The 12643-nt window shown below is 43.0% G+C and overlaps 1 protein-coding gene across 1 annotated transcript in view; it reads right to left on the reverse strand.

The window, feature by feature from the left end:
* The window catches only part of FAM135B (family with sequence similarity 135 member B), a 353644-nt gene that overhangs the window by 96769 nt on the left and 244232 nt on the right, over nt 1-12643 (reverse strand). The gene's annotated exons all lie outside the window — the stretch shown is intronic.

The raw sequence follows: 12643 nt of genomic DNA on the forward strand, positions 1-12643 counted from the left end.
CAGCAGGGGTATCCAGTAAATAGGCGTAAAGTGTCCTGTTAGTCTGCTGATTGGGTTCCAAACAGAGCACAGCTGCTTTTATGTTGACTGCTTTATCCCTCCTGCAAAGTGCCCGTGTTTCCCTATATGAACACTCACACGTGTGTGCATGTGCACACCACACTCACACGGAAATCGGCAATGCTGTCAGCACAATGCTGGTTGGTCAGCTTCTGGCTGTCCTCATTACTAGGGGAAGTCATTTAAGGAGTTTCATGGGGTTCACACCATTGCATCTTCCTTCCATGCATTGCCCCTGCTATGTCCTCTTCTTTGGCACCTTTTTCATGGGGTCCGCTAGAAACTGAGTCTGAAGGAATCATCTCCAAGGGTGTCTGGGCCTGGCACTGGACACCTTCTATGATCTGACCCATCTCCAACTAAAGCTCACAAAGCATACACAATCTCAAGACCATAACACAGATGTTAATGATGTCTTGCACATCAGACTCCCAGCCTTCAATAAATATGGTCCTTCCATCTAGCGCGCCTTTCCCCAGAGACCCATAGTTATAGTCAGAGTAGGTAAAACAGTGCTGAAGTAACAAACAACCCTAAACTCTCAGTGGGTAACAACACAAAAGCTGAGTTATCACTGTGGAAAAGGCAGCCTTTGTGGGCAGTTTTACAAGAAACAGGGAGTCAGTGTTTCAGCCCTTCCATTTTGTGATGCTGCCATTTTAACATACACCTTCTGTATTAGTCTGCTCTCACGCTGCTATAAAGAACTGCCCGAGACTGAGTAATTGAGAAAGGAAAGAGGTTTAATTGACTCCCAGTTTCACATGGCTGGGGAAGCCTCAAGAAACTTACAATCATGGCAAAAGGCACCTCTTCACAGGGCGACAGGAGAGAGAATGAGTGCTGAGAGAATGGGGAAGACCCCTGTAAAACCATCAGCTCTCGCGAGCACTCACTCACTATCACAAGAACAGCATGGAGGAAGCCGCCCCTGTGGGTCAATTATCTCCACCTGGACCTGTCCTCCTGCCGCCCCGCCCCCTCCTCCCCACCCCACCCATGGGTCAATTATCTCCAACTGGACCTGTCCTTGATACTTTGGGATTATTACAATTCAAAGTGAGATTTGGATGCAGATACAGAGCCAAACCATATCACCTTACAAAGGCACCACAGAAGGGGGTGGAGAGTAGCACATAAAATATTTTTCAGGGATGAGATATGCATCCACTGGCTAGAGTCCAAACACATGGCCCCAAACCAACTACAAGAAAGGCTCAAAAATGGGTCTTCAATTGTGCATGTAAAGATCAAATGAGAATACAGCCAATCTCTGCCACCATGGTCATTCTGATCAGCCACAATCTATTTCACTCTTCTTTCCACACCTAGAGTAACCACATTCCAGGGAAACAGCCCTAGGCTCATGAAGTCCCAGCTTCATACTGAAACTGCAGAATCCCTGAGTGATGGGTGCTGGTATTGGCATTAGGTCTGGATGTGACTCTTTTATGTCCAACAACCTAAGACCTGGACATATAAATTCACTACCCTTCAGAATGTACAATACTAGAAAAATAAGAGGATAACTGACAAAATTACTCCCATTAGGAGGAATGGAGAAAAGCCTCACTTGTAGCAGCCATGGGTCTATAATAGTTCTCAAATGCTGCTGGGCAGGCAAATTGAAAGCCCTCTAGCTGGAGCTGGGAACGGACTCATGGTTAGGCACAAATTCTGCTACTGATTGGAATTCCTTGGTCCGTGCCCCTGGACTCATGTAAGCTGTGCCCACTGAGTCTCCTTCTAAGAGGCTGTTCACCATTATTCTTATTCTTCTTGGACTGTTCTGAGGTAGACAGTGGGAACATGACACTTTGGGGACTATATGCTTTTTAATGCCTACCTCTTGCCCTATAGCACCAGAGGCCAAAGGGTTGATAACAGTCTTAAAGAGTCAAACATTCTTGGAGTCCAAGTTGGTAGTTTCTTTGACAATATAATTTTCTTCAAAAGACTGATTAGGCTGTCAATCTATTTGTTTCTGGTCTCTTCTAGTAAACACATTCAAAGTTTTAAAATCTGCTTTGTTGCTTGGCTTTTCATATACAGGTTACATGAAGTTACTTTTTCGATAATTTCTAATTTATTATTTTATTTTTTATTTTTATTTTATTTTATATTTATATATGTTTTCATTTATTTTGAGATGGAGTCTCGCTCTGTCACCCAGGCTGGAGTGTAGTGGTGCAATCTCAGCTCACTGCAACCTCCGCCTACCGGGTTCAAGCAATTCTCCTGCCTCAGCCTCCCAGTGCTGCTGGGACTACAGGTGCCCGCCACCACACCCAGCTAACTGTAATATTTTCAGTAGAGACAGGGTTTTGTCATGTTGGTCGGGCTGGTCTCAAACTCCGGAACTCAAGTGATTTGCCCACCTCAGCCTCCCAAAGTGCTGGGATTACAGGCGTGAGCCACCGCTGCTGGCCTCGAGATTTTTTAAAATGGCTAATTTGTAAACTCCATGAGAGTAGGGACCAGGCAGACTTGTTCACCACCATTGCACTCATCCTTAGCCCTGAGAGGTTTAACATAACCATTGTCCACAACACATGAGTGCACAATAAATGGCTTAGACTCAGCTACACTAACTGCAAAAAAGAGCAAATACTAAATAACTTTTTATTAAGGAGACACCTATTTCTGATGACTCTGTGCTAGGTACAGAATGTGACAGATATGGCTTCCAACTTACCAGGAAGATGAAAGGAGATGAGCAGGTGAAAAGTGACTCCAAGTGGACAAAAAACAAGTATTGGACACAGTCAGATCTGGAGTCACATCCAGCCCTGCCAGGAATCAACTGTCTGATCCTGGCCAATTTGCTTAAGTTATTAGAGCTCTAGTTTCTTCAACTATATAATGTGAGTATATTCAGGCAGGTGTGAGGAGGTATATTAAAAATATACAGCAGAGAGCCAAACATAAATAAATGCACTACATTTACCTGACATACTTATGTTACAAGGTCCATGGGTTTGTAGTGTCACCATCACAGCATCCCGGGGTGGGAGAATGGGGAAAGGAGAAAAAACAGGGTGGGGAGAAAGGGATTTCCCAAAGGAGAAATACTTTACCCTTCCTGAGTCCCACATAAATCTTATAGGTTAAGAAGATTTCATCCTCCCATCAAGAAAAGAAGAAGAAACAGGATCCAAATGGTTAAATGGCTCACTCAAGCTCTCACAGTTAATCCATGGGAAAACCCAAGCTTAGCCCTACCAGGTTTCCTTACTCCAAAGCCACTATTCTTGCTCTATGTCCTGCTTCTCTGTCACCTTGTACTCACTCAGTATGTATCTACTTCATGTCTGTCATGCACCGTGAGCCATGCTGGGCTCCAGGGACACAGTGGGGGAGTCATGGACTGCCTGGAAAGGAATTCCAGTGCTTCACTGTCACCATGTGACATCTCCATCATGCCCAGAAATACTGGTGTGGAGCAAGGATTCAGAAGGCAGACAATGTGGAACAAGGCAATTTTCAGTAATAGAAAAGGGTGATGTATAACTTAGCAATACTGTAGACCATTGCATTAAAGGCCCATTTTTACTGATTTATATGATTCATGAAAATGACCTGTGGAAATATGTTGGGTTCATATGCAGATTGATGTAATGCACCATTTACTCAAAGCACCTCTTAGTGTGTGTACGGTATAGCAACTTGTATTTATCTTGCAGGATTTTATTAAATCAAGCAATCATTTAAAAGATAAATTTTAAAATTTTATAATTTTAATGGGGGAAAATGCAAAAGTGCTTGACATCTTAATTCTTAAAATAGTAGAAGTTATGAAATACCTTTTTTAACTATACAAGTTTTTTTCTTTAACTTGTGTTTTTATGTTTTCTTGGTAAATTATTTTTTATTTCATTTTTTAAAATTCTAGTAAAAACTTTTAATTTGAAATCTATCCTCTAAACAAAATCGTAAGTGTTCAACACAGTATTTTTAATATAGGCACAATATTGTTTAGCAGATATCTAGATAGTTTATCTATCTCACATAACTAAAATTTTATACCCATTGAACAGCAACCTCCCACTTTCCCCCTCACCACTGTCAACCACTATTATACTATCTTTTTCTATGAGCTTGACTATATTAGATACCTCATATGAATGGAATCCCGTAGTATTTGTTGTTCTGTGACTAGTTGATGTCACTGTGCATAGTACTAAAATTCATATGGAACTACAAATGATCTCAAATAGCCACAGTAAACTTGAGAAAGAAGTACAAAGCTGCAGGCATCACACTTCCTGATTTCAAAATATATTGCAGAGCTATAGTAATTAAAACATATGGTAAAGGCATAAAAGCAGATATATAGACCAACTGAATCAAACTGCAAGCCCATCCAAACTCACCAAATTGTAGACGCTAAATACGTACAGGTTTTATGTCACTCATACCTCAATAAAGTTGTTTTAACATAATAATAGAAAACTAAGAAATGAACCAACTCATATACAGTCAACTGATCTTGGATAAGGTGTTAAGAGCACACAATGGGGAAATGACAGCCTTCGTAACAAATGATGATGGGAAAACTGGATAGCCACACATAGAAGAATGACATTGGACCAATATCTTACACCATATACAAAAATCAACTCAAATGGATTAAACACTTAAACATCAGACCCCAAACTGTAAAACTCCTAGAAGAAAACATAACGGGAATGCTTCATGACATTAATCTTGGCAATGATTTCTTGGATACAACACCAAATGAACAGCAAGGAAGGCAAAAATAGATGACCAGGACTACATGGAACTAAAAAGTATCTGCACTGCAAAGGAAACAATCAACAGAGTGAAAATGCAACCTGCAGAATAGAAGAAAACTATTTGTAAACCATATATCCAATAAGGGGTTAATATCCAAAAAACATAAGGAACTCCTATAATTCAACAACAATAACAACAACAAATAAATAAGTAAATAAATAAACTTGATTTTTAAAATTGGCAAAGGACTTGTCCAAAGAAGACATACAAGTGGCAAATGGGCATATGAAATGATAGTCAGCGTCACTAATTATTAAGAAAATGCAAATAAAAAACAAAATGAGATATCACTTCACACTTCATTGTCACCACGTGACATCTCTCATCATGCCCACCAATACTGGTGAGGAGCAAGGCATCAGAAGGCTGATGAGACGGAACAAAGCAATTTTCAGTAATAAAAAGGATGGTGTATAAGTAAGCAATACTGTTGACTTTTGCATTAAAAGACTCAAATGAATTAAACTTGTCAACAGTTATCTTGTAAAAGAAAGATAAGTGTTGACAACAGTATGAAAGATAAGTGTTGACAAGAACATGGAGAAACTTGAATCGTTGTACAACATTGATAGAAATGTAGAATAGTGCAGCCACTATGAAAAACAATATGGTGGCTTCTCCAAATGCTAAAAATATAATTATTATGTGATCCAGAAATCCAATTTCTGAATATATATCCAAAACATTTGAAATCAGGATCTCCAAAAGAAATCTGCACTCATTTGTTCATTGCAGCGTCATTCACAATAGCTAAGATATGGAAACAACTTACATGTCTATGAATGAATGAATAGATGAAGAAAAACATATCTGTATACACATACACACTGGAATATTATTCTGTCTTAATAAAGAATGAAATCTTGCCACATGTAACCACAGGGATGAACCTGAAAGACATTTTTTTTTCTGGTAACTTTGGTCCTTCTCTAGGTAGTTAACCTTAAAGCATATTATTCACAAATGTCAAACAGCGGCACCTCTTGCATTCAGCTACTTCATTCGTGTACAAATGTCCTTGTGGCACACTCCGTGTGCAGGAAGCCATGCTGCCGCAATGAGTGTTAGCAAAGCCTGGGGCCAGAGAGGACTGAGTTCTAGGTTCACATCGTCAAGCCTTGGGGAAGTCCTCTAGGCTCACTGGGCTCAATTTTTCTATGTCTATAATCAAGAGACGATAATGAGGGATAATAATAATTGCTCTCAGAACTGAATTATGACTTTTGTGGGCCCCAGGCACCTTTGCCTTCATAGGCCTCCTTCATCCATAAAACAAGTACTTAAAATTATATTTTTGCACCTGTTTGTATAAAGGTGAATATAATTCAGACTGGACCACATTCCTTATTATTTTCTGATTTTAAAAGAAATTAAAACATTCCTTTGGTCCTTAAAAAGTACTGTAGACCCTAGCTAGTACTGTAGACCTGGCTACATCTACTGTGGCCACTCACTGTAGATATAAGAAGATATAAGTCTCTATCTCCTCACCTCACTGATTCAGCACTAACTGAGCACCCACAATGTGTAGGAAACTAATGGGCACTGAGGGCTCTAGAAATGAATATGCTACACCAGGCTCGGATGAAGCCTGCCATTTCCATTGCTGCATCACGAACCCCTTACACAGTGCCTGAGACAGCGTTAATGCTTGATTAATGTTTGATTAGTGAATAAACCAATGGCAGCATCTCTGCTCAAAGAGATGTCACCGTCCAGAAACAACATAATGACATGTTTAATGATAATTATGCATGTCTGTGTCTTACATATGTGACTCTACGTCCTCATGAAAAGAATATGAGGGTGTTCACAATAACAAGCAAGGGCATATTCAAAGAAAGGGCAAAGTGCAAAGAATCCAATAGAAATGGGTATAAGAGAATAAAAAGAAGAGCCTATGTAGGAGAAATAAGATTTCTGCCTGAGAGGCAGCTCTGTGCCTCAGCTCCCCCTCCCCACCCTGCCCTGCCAGACACACACCTCCCAACAGAGGAGAAGGGGTTGTCACGGCACAAGGCTCGGCATGGAAGGAGCCTTATAAAGCTAAGCACATCCTCTTGTCCAGTGTGAGCGTTACTCACTTTGAGGAAGATATCGTTCTACAATTCTCTGCAATTCGACTTAAAGACAGCTTCAGAGTGGCAACCTTGTACGTTTTCTCAATGACATGCATTCCTCTGTCTGGGAAACCATCTTCAAAGTAAAACAAAGGAAGGCGGATTTCACTTTGTTGGCCAGCACATTCATCTCGGAGAAAGGTGCTCTAGCAGAACACCCTCCCCACCGCAGGGCCGAACTTATGATCTCCACGGGTGAGCCAAGGCACTGGGAGGCTCAACGTGCAGGCTGGAACCAGGCCTGTTGCGAAAGTCAAATGCCTGACACCCTAAGTGCTTTTGTTCTTCTGCGTTCAGATGTTCTCAGATTCCAAGGCATCCAACACTCATTTACTCAACAAAGGCTTCGTGGCCATCTGTCATGTGCCAGGCACACATAGGTAAATAAATTAGAAACACACCCTAAGCTCTGGTGGAGCTTAGAGTCTGGAGTCCCACTTCTGGATATATATCCAAAATATTCGAAATCAGGATTTCCAAGAGAAATCGGCACTCCCATGTTCACTGGCACATTATTCACAAAAGCCAAAATGTGGAAACAACTTAAATGCTCATCAATGAATAAATGGATAAAGAACACACGCACACACGCGCGCGCGCGCACACACACACACCCCCACATACACACTAGAATATTATCAAGTCCTTCCAAAGAAGGACAAAAGGTATCACAACCTTCTTTGGTTAAACATTCACATCATGGTTACTGATGGGGATGAGGAGATGGCATCAGGCTCACTGATTTAAAACTCCAGCTTGGTCCCTGCTCAGCTGTGTGGCTGCAGTGACATACTTAACCTCTCCCAGTTTCAATGTTTTCATTTGTAAAAGAAAATATGAAAGGGCCATTCTGTGAATTGAAGGAGTCCGTGCACATAAGTGGCTTACCAGCATATTTGATGTAAAGTAGATGCTCAAAAATATGATTTGAAATGATCAGTAACACACTTTTCACACTGTTGTGAAATGTGTAATTTTCAATTATTTCATGTACAACAATTGTTTCATGTACAACATGGTGAATGACTCACAGGATCCATTAAGGGTTGGCACTGAGTTTTTATACATTGTCTTAGCCCCTGCAGCTCACAGATCCTAGCACACAGTAGGCACGAAATAAATGGCTGATGAATAAATGAGCGCGTGTACTAAAGCTCCTGCCCAAGGAAATGGAGGTCTGAAGACAAAGAAATCTCCCTAAAGTCCGTGTCTCCCCACTAGGCTGCCATTCCTCCCTTGGATGAAGGAACAGCCCTCCTTATGTCAGCGAAAAGAAAAGGAGTGTGCAGACTTTATTGGGGAAGAACACGTTGCACCTCACTCTGAGTAACTGGATCCTTGATTTTTTTTTGGAGACAGAGTTTCACTCTGTCACCCAGGCTGGAGTTCAGTGGTACGATCTCGGCTCACTGCAACCTCCGCCTTCAGGGTTCAAGTGATTCTCCTGCCTCAGCCTCCTGAATAGCTGGGATTACAGGTGTCCACCAACATACCCAGCTAATTTTTGTATTTTTAGTAGACACAGGGTTTCTCCATGTTGGCCAGGCTGGTCTTGAACTCCTGGCCTTAGGTGATCTGCCTGCCTTGGCCTCCCAAAGTGCTGGGACTACAGGCGAGAGCCACCACACCCGGCCTGAGTCCTTGATCTTTAATGACAGTCTGTCAGAGCCTGAGTATTCATCAGCTGTGATGGCTATTTATGTCTCAACCTGGTCAGGTCACAAAACCCAGGTATCTGGTCCAACATTACAGATGTTTCTGTGAAGGTATCTTTTAGAGGAAATTAATATTTAAATCATTAGACTTTGAGTACAGCAGATAACCCTCCGTCGTATGGGTGGGCCCTGTTCAGTCAGTTGAAGACCTTTCAGTAGAAAAAGACTGACTTTCCCCAAAGAAAAAGAAATTCTGCCAGCAGACGGCATTCAGACTTGGATGGCAACTCTTCCCTGGGTCTCCAGCCTGCCAGCCTACCCTGTAGACTTTAGACGTGCCAGCCTCCACAAGTGCGTGACCCAATTTCTTAAAATCTTAAAATATACACGCGCAAACACATTCACACACACACGTACAACTTATCGGTTCTGTTACTCGGGAGAAAGTAACACATCGCGCATGTGCCAACTGCCCCCAACTGGACCAGGCAGTGTCAGGGATATCACAATTAAAAACAGCACACAAAGGGCTAAAGGAGGCCTCCGGGGTGATCATATCCAATTGTCTCTCTATACCTTGAGAAACTGAGACCCAGAAAGGGTAGGTGCCTGGCTCAATGTCACACAGCAGGTTGGCACTGAGGAAAACCACATGGCAGACCCTTCACTCAATGTCTCACCACAAGGCTGCATTGGAGCTCATGGAGTAACATTTGATTTAATTATGTGGATAAATAACAGAAAAAATAATTTCAGCAGGAGGTTTTTATTGGGCATGTTTGTGTCAGGCTCTATGCGCAAGGCCTTTATAAGCTTATTTCATTTCATCTTCTCAGCACCCTGTGAGCCAGGCATTAGTATCTCCTTTGACAGCTAAGCCATGAGTCAAAGAGGGTAAATAATTCCCCTAGTGTGAAGTTGCTGGTTTCAGATGCAGAGGGAATATAAGTACTTGTTCCACCAACTCTAAATGTGGAATGTCTAGATGTCAAAGGTGCTGCAGGAAAGCACAGAGGCCACGAGGGGAGAGGGGCCGGGGCTAATGAGAAAAAGACATGGCCTGTCGCAGCAACCCTCACCTCCCTGTGATTTTTTATGCCAATCAGCTCGTTTTGCTATGAAACTCCAGTTTTGCAAATGTCTCTGCAAGGAAAGGCTTATTTTGAAGGGAGCACCTGTTCTCTAATCCTTCCAGCTGATGCTGCAATCTGTGCGGATTCCAGTGTTATTTGTTAATGCGCTGGGCTTCTCAGGGATTTGGATACAGAGCTCCCAGGGGAGGTGGAAGGAGTGGATTTTATTCTTTGCTTGGCAGCACTTCTCTGGTGGGAAGGCACAGGGTGGGTGCACAGCACTGAATCTGCATAATTGGATGCGAATCAAATAGAAAATGCACAGGAAAAGAATCAAGTCCTGAAAATAACCCATTGAGCTCAACTCCGTGAGCAAGTTCAAAGCTAAGCACTCACAAATAAACTATTTTATCTGACTCTGGTAAAAGACAGGGATGTCTGCTTTGACACACATCCCCAAAAATAGCCAAGAAGAGAAATAAAAAGAAATGCTATACTGTATCATGGGCCTAAGTCTATTTCTGTGGTGTTTTTACACACATTAACTTCTGAAATCCTCCCTAGAAGGTAGATGTGATCCCATTTCACAGTTAAGAAAACTAAGTTTCCACAAGAGTGAATGAGTTCCCCCAAGTCACACAGCATTTACCATAGCGGGCATTTGTAACCAGAGTCTGCTTTCTACCACATCGTGACATTCTCAGAGATAGAAATTTGGCTGGGCCATGCTCAGATGTGTCATCTGTAATAGAGTCTGGTGGACTGAAATGGTCTATCATGTGTCCCATTCCATCCCACCCCACACCAGGTCTAATGTTCTGAGCTGGGCACGCACACGTCAGCGGAGATGCCCCTCGTTCCACAGCTGCCTCCTGCAGCCTGTTGCTGGCTCCTGCCGTGTGAAGCAACGGATGGTCCGTGTGGCCTCCGTGTCTTGCTGCTCAGCTTGCTACATGAACACGATTCACACATTTATATCATTCATTCCCCACACTTTTATTGAGCACTGAGTATGGCGGGCATGGTGTTGGCCCTAGGGATGGGGAGCTGAATGAGGAGGTTTCTATTCCCAGCCACTCAGAGCCCAGTGGAGGAGGGACACAGAAATGCCTAGAGAATTGAAGAGGAAGTATTTCTTTTTAAAAAATCAGAGAGTACTTTCACATTAGCGGTGGCATCTAACACGGTCTTGGAGGGTGTGCGGGGAGTTGCACATCAGAGTCCTTCAGGACAGAAACCTTCTTGTAGTCATCTTCATAAGCTCCTGTGGCAGCCTCGGCAAAGGCCCTTGGCTTGGGAGATGAGTGTTGAAAGTGTTCTGAATTGATCTGTGACCAATGACATCCCCTAACGCCCCAGGCCACATTCCCTGGAAAACAGTCTGAGTGGAAGATTTTCAGGCAGTAGATTACTGAGGTTCTGAGGGCCAGCCCTGGCTCTGAGGCTCCTCAGTCTCCACATGCGGTCTACTGAAACTCTAGGTGCCAGCCCACGTGGGGGCTGAAGGAAGGAAGGCTGGACACAGGGAGAAGCTGAAATGTGATTTAGTCACTGCGAAGGCTTCAGCTGACCATGGGGAGCTCTGCCTCAGTGGTGGTCCTGGTGCAAAAGACCCGCAGCAGGGATAGTCCAACGACATGCTACAGGGCTCACTGCTTTCCACTCGCTTTCTTACTCATTCAGTTCCTATCTTCTGGGCCCTGCATCAGCGCTAAGGATATCAGGTTCTGAGAAGCTCAGTGGTTGACTGAAGTTCTGCATCTACAAGTCGTTGGAGTCTACCCTGGAACTGGTCTTATTTGGCTCTAAAATCTGCTCCTTCCATCACATAGAACCCCTTTCTGGCCTCAGGTCCTCTCAGCAGGCTCTTGACCACTCTTTTCTTTGCTTCTCAGGACCATAAAATCGCGTGACACAGCAGCTTGGACCAGATGAAGACACGGCTTGGGCAGTTTTTGCCACCAGACCTCCTGGCTGGGTCTCAGAGCTAGCAAAGATGACATCACGGGAGAGCCAGCTGAATGCATTACCTAATATTCTGAACAGTTTGTGCACAGAGCCTGACTGTATATGAGGATAGAGCACCTCTTTTGTGGGGCTGACTGGGCATGGACAGTTTAACACATAATGTGGGCTACTCAGAAATTAGTAGTGATGGTTACTATTAGTGTGATGGTTACTTTTATGTATCAATTTACTTGGGCCACAAGGCACCCAGATGTTTGGTCAAACATTATTCTGGGTAAGCCTGTGAGGGTATGTCTGGATGAACTGGTCAATTGAATAAAGCAGATAACCCTCTCTAACATGAATGGGCCTCACCCAATCCACTGAGGGCCTGAATAGGACAAAAAGACTGAGTGAGAGAAAACTGTCTCTTATTTATTGTCTTTGATCTAGGACATCAGTTTTCTCCTGCCTTTGGACTTGGACTTGGAATGGGCCTTATAACACCAGCTTTCCTGGTTCTGAGGCCTTTAGCCTTGGACTGGAATGATACCATCTGTACTCTTGGGTCTCCAGCTTGCTGGATGAAGATTTGGGGGCTTCTCAGCCTCTAAAATCATGTGAATCAATTACTTATGATAAATCTGTGTGTGTGTGTGTGTGTGTGTGTGTGTGTGTGTGTGTGTGTGTGTGTATCCTATTGGCTGTATTGGTCCTGTTTCTCTGGAGAATCCTGAACAATACAGGCTGGTTATTTATGAGTAGACCACTAATAAAAACACAGCACACACTGGCTCAGGAGAAATGAGCAGAATCATACCCTGTGTAGTTAAAGCCCTGCACATCACAGAAGAGTAAGGGTTGTTTCTTGGGATAAAAGAACAAGGAGAAAGACAGGATATGTATAGTCAGCAGCTAGTGAGTACTGGATACCGGGCTAGGAACTTTACATTCATTACAACATTTGGGTACATATAACACTTCATGAGAT

Source organism: Macaca mulatta, chromosome 8 (assembly GCF_049350105.2).
Source record: "Macaca mulatta isolate MMU2019108-1 chromosome 8, T2T-MMU8v2.0, whole genome shotgun sequence".
Lineage (NCBI taxonomy): Eukaryota > Metazoa > Chordata > Mammalia > Primates > Cercopithecidae > Macaca > Macaca mulatta.